At 51.1% G+C, this 8,519-nt stretch overlaps 1 protein-coding gene across 1 annotated transcript in view; it reads right to left on the bottom strand.

The window, feature by feature from the left end:
- LOC102257128 (cytochrome P450 4F22) overlaps positions 1 to 494 on the bottom strand; it is a 33,345-nt gene extending 32,851 nt beyond the window's left edge. Inside the window, exon 1 of the mRNA XM_014547788.1 lies at positions 396 to 494. The gene's annotated coding sequence lies outside the window, so the exon portion shown is untranslated. The remainder of the gene's footprint in view (positions 1 to 395) is intronic.
- Between the last annotated feature and the right edge of the window lie 8,025 nt (positions 495 to 8,519).

The following is an 8,519-nucleotide window of genomic DNA, read 5'->3' as shown; positions in this document are numbered from 1 at the left end:
TCGCCGGCTTCTGGGCGGGGACCTAGGCGCGGCCCCCACGGACTGAGAGAACAGGAGAGACCGAGTCGGGGAGGTATGGAGAGAGGCGGGAAGGGAAAGACGCAGGGACTGAGTTGGAGAGATGAGAGATGGAGAGAAAGACGCAGAGAGACGGCCAAAGAGACGTGCGGACACCCAGAAACCGCAAACGCTCAGGCCCCTTGCCCCCGTGCTCCTGCCGGGGTCCTCCTCCTCCATCCTCCCTCAACACCCTCCTCCCATCCCGGCACTCCTCAAGGCCCCCACTTCAGGGCCTGCTCCCCAGCTTGGACAGGGGTCCCTAAGTCAGCACCCCTGATCCCCAGAAGCCCCCAGGAGCCTCCTCTGTGGCCACCGGGAACCCAGACTCCACCAACCTTTGGGAGCCAGCCCCTCCGCTCGCTCTGCATCCTGGGTCCAACCCAGGCCCCTGGGGCTCTGCGGCTCTCCCTCCAGGAAAACCTCTGGCCTCAGCCAGCAGCACCAGACTCAGGCTCTGCTCCTCCCACCCCACCCTCCCCAGGCCAGCCACCTTGACCCTCCCTTGATCCTATTGTTGTCTTTGGCCAGCTCCTCTGCTCTAGGTGTGTCCAGACAGGGTCACCCACCTCCGGATGTGACAGAGATACCATTCTTGGGTCCGTGGGTGGGTGGCCGGCTGACCTGGGCAAGTGGGCAGGCAGATGGGAGGACTCACAGTTGGCCTCTGACTCTCCTGGGTCTCCTCAGGGCCCAGCAAACCAGATGCCCAGGAAATATCTGTCAAAGGCCGGTGGGGGGGCGGGGGTGCGGGGTGAGGAAGACAGCCACAGGAGGCTAGAAAGAGCAAAGGCTCCAACTATTATTGCCAGCCCATCTGGGGAAACTGAGGCACGGGCTGCAGGCTCAAGGGGAGGTGTGACTGTCTGGGTTCAGGCAGGGGCCAGGTCCAACACGGAGGAGCCTGAAGCTATGAGGAAACAATGAGTTCAAAAGTTAAAACCCTGAAAAGCTGAAGAAAGGAAGTGCAGATGTTTTCCCCGGGATGGCTATTCCAAAGTCTTTTGATTTATCGAAAATAAATTCTGGATGCAGTTACAGACTTAGAGCCTGGCAGGTGAGCCAGCCAGGTGGGAGGTCTGACCTTGGGGCTGGTTAGCTTGGTGGACGGGGCCGAGAGGTGAAGCAGGTCCCGAGCAGCGCTGAACTCTCAGAGGACAGAGCCCGGGACCAAGGCCAAATGTAAGGCCCTGTCACACAGTGGTTAGAGCGTGGACTCTGGAAGCAGAGGGTTCAGATAGCTCCATCACATACTCCCTGTGAACCACGGAAGGTTGTTGTGGCGCTTTAGTACAGTGGTTCTCACCTAAAGCAATTCTGCTCCCCCCCAGGGGACATTGGGCAATGTCTGGAGACAGGTTAGGCCATCGCACCTGGGGGTGGAAGTGCTATGGGCATCTAGTGGGTAGAGGTCAGGGATACTGCTATACACCCCACGGTGCACAAGACAGTCTCTCACAACAGACTGTAATCCCAGATGTCAACATGCCGGCTGGGCGAGACTAGTAATTTTAGATAACACATGGAGGAACATTTTCTATTTTATATATTTATGTTACATGAGAGACTTGGTTTGATGAGTAAAAAACACAGACTTGTTGGTATAATAGTGATGTAAGTTTTTTTTTTAAATAAATAAGGTTTAAAAGGAAAACCACTAAAAGAAAACCATTAATTCAGTAATAGAAACAGATTACATAGGTGGGGCAAAATGGTGACAGAGGATTGTGAACAGTTGAAATTTCAGAACCAGACACCATCTGTCTGATTTAACAAAGATGGAAGAAGAAGCTCAAGATCTCTAAATTTTCGTTTGGGAAATATTAGGGCACCAATCTTTTCACAAATTCCAGAAAACAAGAAGCAGATAGCTCAAAACTTAAAAGAGAGAATTTAAAAACAAGTGTAAGCCCAGCTGGCGTGGCTCAGTGATTGAACCAGGAGGTCACAGTTCGATTCCGAGTCAGAGCACATGCCCAGGTTGTGGGCTCTATCCCTGGTGTGGGGTGTGCAGGAGGCAGCCCATCAGATGAGAGTGATTCGCTCTCATCATTGGTATCTCTCTCTCTCTTTCTCTCTCTCTCTCTCTCTCCCTTCCTCTCTGAAAAATATAAAATAAAATAAGAACAAGTGTAAGATGCCCCCTTGCCCTAGCAGGTGGTACACTTGGACTCTTCATTTCAATAATGCTCCTTCACTCGGTGCTGGGCCCTTGGCCAGGGTGGGAGGGGCAGCGTTTTCAGGTGAAGAAGGGGTGATACAAATAATTGAAGCTTTGCTGCTTGGAGGAGGCAGAAGGGAGGCCAGGGAGGCTACGTGAAGGATGTGACATCTGAGCTGGTACTTCAGGGAGAGGTTGGATTTCAACAGGTGCCGTAGAGGGGGTGGGGCTCAGACAGAGAGAAACCGAGGGTGTGGCTGGGCAGATGGCTTTCCCTGGCCCGGGGATGTGGGAGTGGAGGAGGCTGGAGGGGTGCAGGGTTGGGTGTGAAGGGCCTTGAAGGCCAATCCCAGTGGCTGAGGGTTGATCTGGGAAATAAGGAATCGCAGATGGTGCTTGAGCATGGGGAAAGCCCCATTCTGATTGGTTGTTTTAAAACACTTTACAACCCGCCTGGCGTGGCTCAGTGGTTGAGTGTTGACCTATGAACCAGAAGGTCATGGTTCAATTCCCGGTCAGGGCACATGCCCAGGTTGCGTGCTTGATCCCTAGTGGAAGAGGGTGGGCAGGAGGCAGCCAATCAATTATTCTCTCTCATCATTGATATTTCTATCTCTCTCTCTCTCTCTCTCTCTCTCTCTCTCTTCCTCTCTGAACTCAATAAAGATATATTTAAAATTTTAAAAATAAACATTATTGATTTTTGAAGGGTGTGGATTGTTTTAAGGATGTGGGAGACATCTGCATTGCTGACTGGCTGAATGTGGGGCTCCAGGGAGCAGAGGAGTGGAGAAGAGGGTGTCAGCCCAGCTTCTCTGCCCTCAGAGATGGAAGGAGAGAAACAAGTGAAAGGTCCTGGGGATGAGGAGTCACCGAGAGTAGGGCTCCTGGCCATGTGACCTGAGGCAAGACATGTGATCACTGTGAACCGCCATCCCACATAGAAATAATAGAAGAGATGATCACAAGATGAGGTGGTGGTTACGGGTGCTCACAGCTTGGTCTGGACAAACTTCAGCACATCAAGTTTGCCATTTGATTTGCACTGTCTTAGAGGTTCTCAACCGGGGCCAATTGTCCCCTTGGGGGACATCGGGCAATGTCCGGAGAGGCTGGTTGTCACACTGTGGAGGGGGAGGTGCCACTGGCATTTAGCAGGGAAAGGCTCGGGATGCTGCTAAACACCGGACAATGCATAAGACGCCCCCACCCCAGGGAATGATCTGGCCCCAGCTGTCATCCATGCTGAGGTTGGGGCACTCTGGGTGACCTTGAGTCTAAAAGGCCGGTGGGCCCTCACCAGTTTGGCTCAGTGGCTAGACTCTGAGTGTTGGCCTGTGGACTGAAGGGCCCTGGTTCGATTCCGGTCGGGGGCATGTACCTTGGTTGCAGGCACATCCCTGGTAGGGGGTGTGCAGGAGGCAGCCCCAGTGGGAGGTGTGCAGGAGGCAGCTGATCGATGTTTCTCTCTCATCGATGTTTCTGGCTCTCTATCCCTCTCCTTTCCTCTCTGTAAAAAATCAATAAAATATATATTTTTAAATAAATAAATAAAAGGCCGGTAGGCTGGCTGTTCAGGGAGATCCCCAGGAGGTAGCTGGGCCCGTCCTCGGGAGTGTGTCTGTGAGTCACCCGACTGGGAAGACAGTGGAAGCCCTGGAGTGGGTCAGGGAGGCCACTCGGGGGAGGAGGAGGACAAGAAGTGGGGGAGGACACAGAAGCTGTATTTAGGGCGAGCACAGGCAGAGGCACGGCACTGGAAGTGGAGACAGCTACGTCTGAAAGGTTGAGAAACAGTGGTAATAGGTGCCCTCACCTGTGCCCAGAAGTCAAGGAGCCATGGCCCCAGGAGGGAACAGGGCTATGTGGTTAGCAGGTCACCAGAGTCATTGGCCTGGCAGCAGCCAAGGTCCCAATGATTATGATCAGAGTGGGAGGATGAAAGTAGAGGCAGCGGCTGGGTTAGGAAGATGGTAGCAGAAAGACATCGGGAAGTGGGTAAAGGTGGAGTATGGCTGGGGTGAGTGGATAGAGCGTCAGCCTGCGGACTCAAGAGTCCCAGGTTCGATTCTGGTCAAGGGCATGTACCTTGGTTGCGGGCACATCCCCACTAGGGGGTGTGCAAGAGGCAGCTGATCGATGTTTCTCTTTCATCGATGTTTCTGACTGTCCTTCTCCCTTCCTCTCTGTAAAAAATCAATAAAATATATATTTTTAAATAAATAAATAAAAGGCCGGTAGGCTGGCTGTTCAGGGAGATCCCCAGGAGGTAGCTGGGCCCGTCCTCGGGAGTGTGTCTGTGAGTCACCCGACTGGGAAGACAGTGGAAGCCCTGGAGTGGGTCAGGGAGGCCACTCGGGGGAGGAGGAGGACAAGAAGTGGGGGAGGACACAGAAGCTGTATTTAGGGCGAGCACAGGCAGAGGCACGGCACTGGAAGTGGAGACAGCTACGTCTGAAAGGTTGAGAAACAGTGGTAATAGGTGCCCTCACCTGTGCCCAGAAGTCAAGGAGCCATGGCCCCAGGAGGGAACAGGGCTATGTGGTTAGCAGGTCACCAGAGTCATTGGCCTGGCAGCAGCCAAGGTCCCAATGATTATGATCAGAGTGGGAGGATGAAAGTAGAGGCAGCGGCTGGGTTAGGAAGATGGTAGCAGAAAGACATCGGGAAGTGGGTAAAGGTGGAGTATGGCTGGGGTGAGGGAAGGCCTTTTTCTTGGGCTCCAGAAGCTCATGACAGACTTTTAGGGGCAAAGATTTAAAAAAGAGAGAGAGAGAGATCCCATCATGCACTGTTGATGGGGATGTAAAATGGTGCGGCCGCTAAGAAAAACAGTTTGACAGTTCCTCAAAAATAGAAGCATACAATTACCCTATGCCCCAGCAATTCCACTCCTAGTGTATATCCAAAAGAATTGAAACCAGATACATGTACACCTGGGTACATGGGACTCAGACAGATACATGCACACCTGTGTTCATAGCAGTCCTATTCGCAACTGCCAGAAAGTGGAAACAGCCCAAGTGTCCATCAGTGGGTAAATGGGTGAATACATGTGGTCCATCCACACAATGGAATGTTATTCAGCCCTAAAAAAGAAATGAAGCTCCCACAACGTGGATGAATCTCAAAAACATGCTGCGTGAGAGAGGCCAGACCAAAAAAAACCCCATAGTGTGTGATTCCATCGCTATGAAATGTGCAGAAGAAGCAAATCCACAGAGACGGAAAGTAGATTGGCGATTGCCAGGGGCTCACTGGAGGGAGAAATGAGGAGTGAAGCCCAAACCCAGGGAAAATGGGTACGAGTTCTCCTTCTGAGGTGATGAAAAAAAAAAAATTGGAGCAAGATAAGAGGTGATGGCTGCCTAACATCATGAATATACTAAAAGCCACTGAATTGTACACTTTAAAATGGTTAACTTTAGCCCTAACCGGTTTGGCTCAGTGGATAGAGCATCAGCCTGCGGACTGGAGTGTCCCAGGTTCGATTCCGGTCAAGGGCATGTACCTTGGTTGCGGGCACATCCCCAGTAGGGAGTGTGCAGGAGGCAGCTGATCGATGTTTCTCTCTCATTGATGTTTCTAACTCTCTATCCCTCTCCCCTCCTCTCTATAAAAAATCAATTTAAAAAAATAATAAAATGGTTAACTTTATATGATGAGAATTTCACTTTAATAAAAAAATAATAGTTGCGGCAGGAAACAGAGCACTCAAATGGGGTAATTTGACTGGAGTTTGATGAAAGCACTATTTTCAAAGAGACAGCAGCACCCCAGGGGCTAGGAACAGCCAGGAGCCTTCACCACCCCTGGATGCCTGGGCCTGGGACCGAGAGGCCACAGTAGTCACTGGGACCTGGACCAGATAGGGCTGTGTGGGCAAGACTGCCTGGCGGGAGCTGTGAGCCTTCAGTCTAGGGACAGCCAGCCTGCATGGACCACAGAGGAAAGAAGATGAGATATTAACACCCTGACCTTACTCTCCTCCCTCCCTCCAATGCCTGCTGTGGCTCCCCGTTGGTTGAACCCAATCAGAAGCCACAAGGCAAAGGAATGTGTTGAGTGGTTTATACAAGTCAGCCTCCCAGAGCACAAAATCTGGGGCGGAAGGGTAGACACAAGACAGGAGATAAAGGAGATTTTGGAGCATAAAGACAACAGCCATTCAGGAGTGTGGGGTGAATGGGGGGGCAAACAGCCCCTTTCAACTCATCACTCGCCACCCTCTTCCTCAAGGTCCACACACCAGCCACTGGTGGCCATTTTCCCCAAACCCACATAGGCCACCTCTGCCACCTCTAAGCCTTTGTACCTGCTCTTCACCATGCTTACAATCCTTGTCCCTTTCACCTACCCAGCTAACTCCTACTGATCCTCGGGTCTTACAAGCAGCTCAAAAGCCATATTCTGTGAAGGCTTCCCCAGCCCTGGGCTGAGGTCAAGCCCATACTCCCTGCAGCCACATCTGCTGCGCATCCTCAGTCCCAGCAAAGTTGCTCTTGGAATGATTTGGTTAGCAACTATCTGCCTGGATGGGGCTGTGAGCTCCACGTGGGTAGACAGGGTCTTTCTCAGACCCTGTTTTGCCCAACCTCAGCTGGCAGAAAGCACATATTCATTCAACAAACATCAAGTCCATAGAGAGTCCCAGGTTTTGTTCTATACTGAACAAACGGGGTCCTATTCCTGCTCTCTAGAGAGATTACATAAAGCACAACTAGAAACACGTCATGGAAAAGAAACATAATGAAAAGGGGTAATCTATGGGATATGTACTATGGGGGGAAATCCAGCAAGGTAAGATGAGGAAGGGCTCTCTGAGAAGGTGCTATTTGAGCAGAGACCAAAAGTGAGGGAGGGGGATACCTGGAGGCAGAGCATTCCAGGCACAGGGCACAGCCTGTGCACAGGCCCCGGGGCCGGAGTGTGTCTTACGGAACATCCTAGAGACCAGGGAGGCTGGGGCAGAGTAAGCAAGGCGGGGAGTGAAAGGAGATGAGGGTGGGGAGGTGACAAAACGGATCATGCAGGGCCTGAGGAAGGACCTAATGTTTTGGACATCAAAGATGGCCAAAGTCTGAATGGTCTTCCACCCTCAGCTTTCGGACTCAGGCCTCTGTGAAAGGTGGGAGGCACAGAGGGTTCTGAGCAGAGGAAGGCTGGGGTTTCACAGGTTTTAACCGGCTCCCTCTAGCTGCAATATTATGGGCCAACTGAAGAGGGCACAAGAGCGGCAGGAGGAGACCAGCGAGGTGGCCGGAGCCTTGGACCTGCAGAGCAGCAACGGAGGTACTGAGAGTTGGGAAAGCTAGTGGAATGTGACATTTGTTTTAAAGGTGGAGCTGATGGGATCCGCTGACAGATTGGCTGTGGTTGTGAGATGTTAACCTAAAAGTAAAAGGGCCTTTCAAAGTGAGAGGCAACAAACGTTTATTTGAGATCAGTAAGAGTAGCCCTGACCCGTGTGGCTCAGTTGGTTGGGCGTCATTCCGTGCACCAAGAGGTTGTTGGTTCGCTTCCGGGTCATGGCACATGGCCAGATTGTGGGCACAATCCCGTGCAGGGGGCAGCTGACCCATGTTCTGCTCTCACATCGATTTTTTCTCTCTCTCTGTCTCTCTCTAAAAATCAGTTAAAATTTAAAAAGAAAGAATAGCTATTTGGGAATCATTAATTCAGAGAGAAGCCCCAATAGTGTTCCAATTAGGGAAAAACACCAGGGGTGTTTATGAGAAAGGGAAGGACAACAATTACATCAAACACAGTGATGTTCATTCTAAACAATGTTTTTGTTTGTTTGTTTGTTTGTTTTTTATATATTTTTTACTGATTTCAGTGAGGAAGGGAGAGGGAGAGAGAGATGAGAGAGAATCATGATCGGCTGCCTCCTGCACGCCCCCTACTGGGGATCGAGCCCACAACCTGGGCATGTGCCCTTGACTGGAATTGAACCCGGGCTCCCTCAGTCCGCAGGCCAACGCTCTATCCACCGAGCCAAACCAGCTAGGGCTCTAAACAATGTTTTGAATTTTCAGCTCAGTAGTCATCCGTCCCAGTAGTCATAATACCTGCTTTCTTATTATCTTTGCAAACATTTCCTCGAGGCACCATGTTGCTTGAGGCCCAGTCCAAAGGTTATTTCACCGTTTCAACATTCCAGATGTTTGAGATATAAGACATATGAGACAGTTCCTCTGGGATGGCTTCATTTGTTTGTTAACAAAGAGAAAGAGAAAAGTCACAGGTGATTTCAAGTTTTTTAACCTGGGTTACATTGAGGCTGGAGTTTTCTTTCTTT

Source organism: Myotis brandtii, unplaced genomic scaffold, assembly GCF_000412655.1.
Source record: "Myotis brandtii unplaced genomic scaffold, ASM41265v1 scaffold485, whole genome shotgun sequence".
In the NCBI taxonomy this organism is placed as follows: domain Eukaryota; kingdom Metazoa; phylum Chordata; class Mammalia; order Chiroptera; family Vespertilionidae; genus Myotis; species Myotis brandtii.
This window is presented reverse-complemented; position numbering and strand designations above follow the sequence as displayed.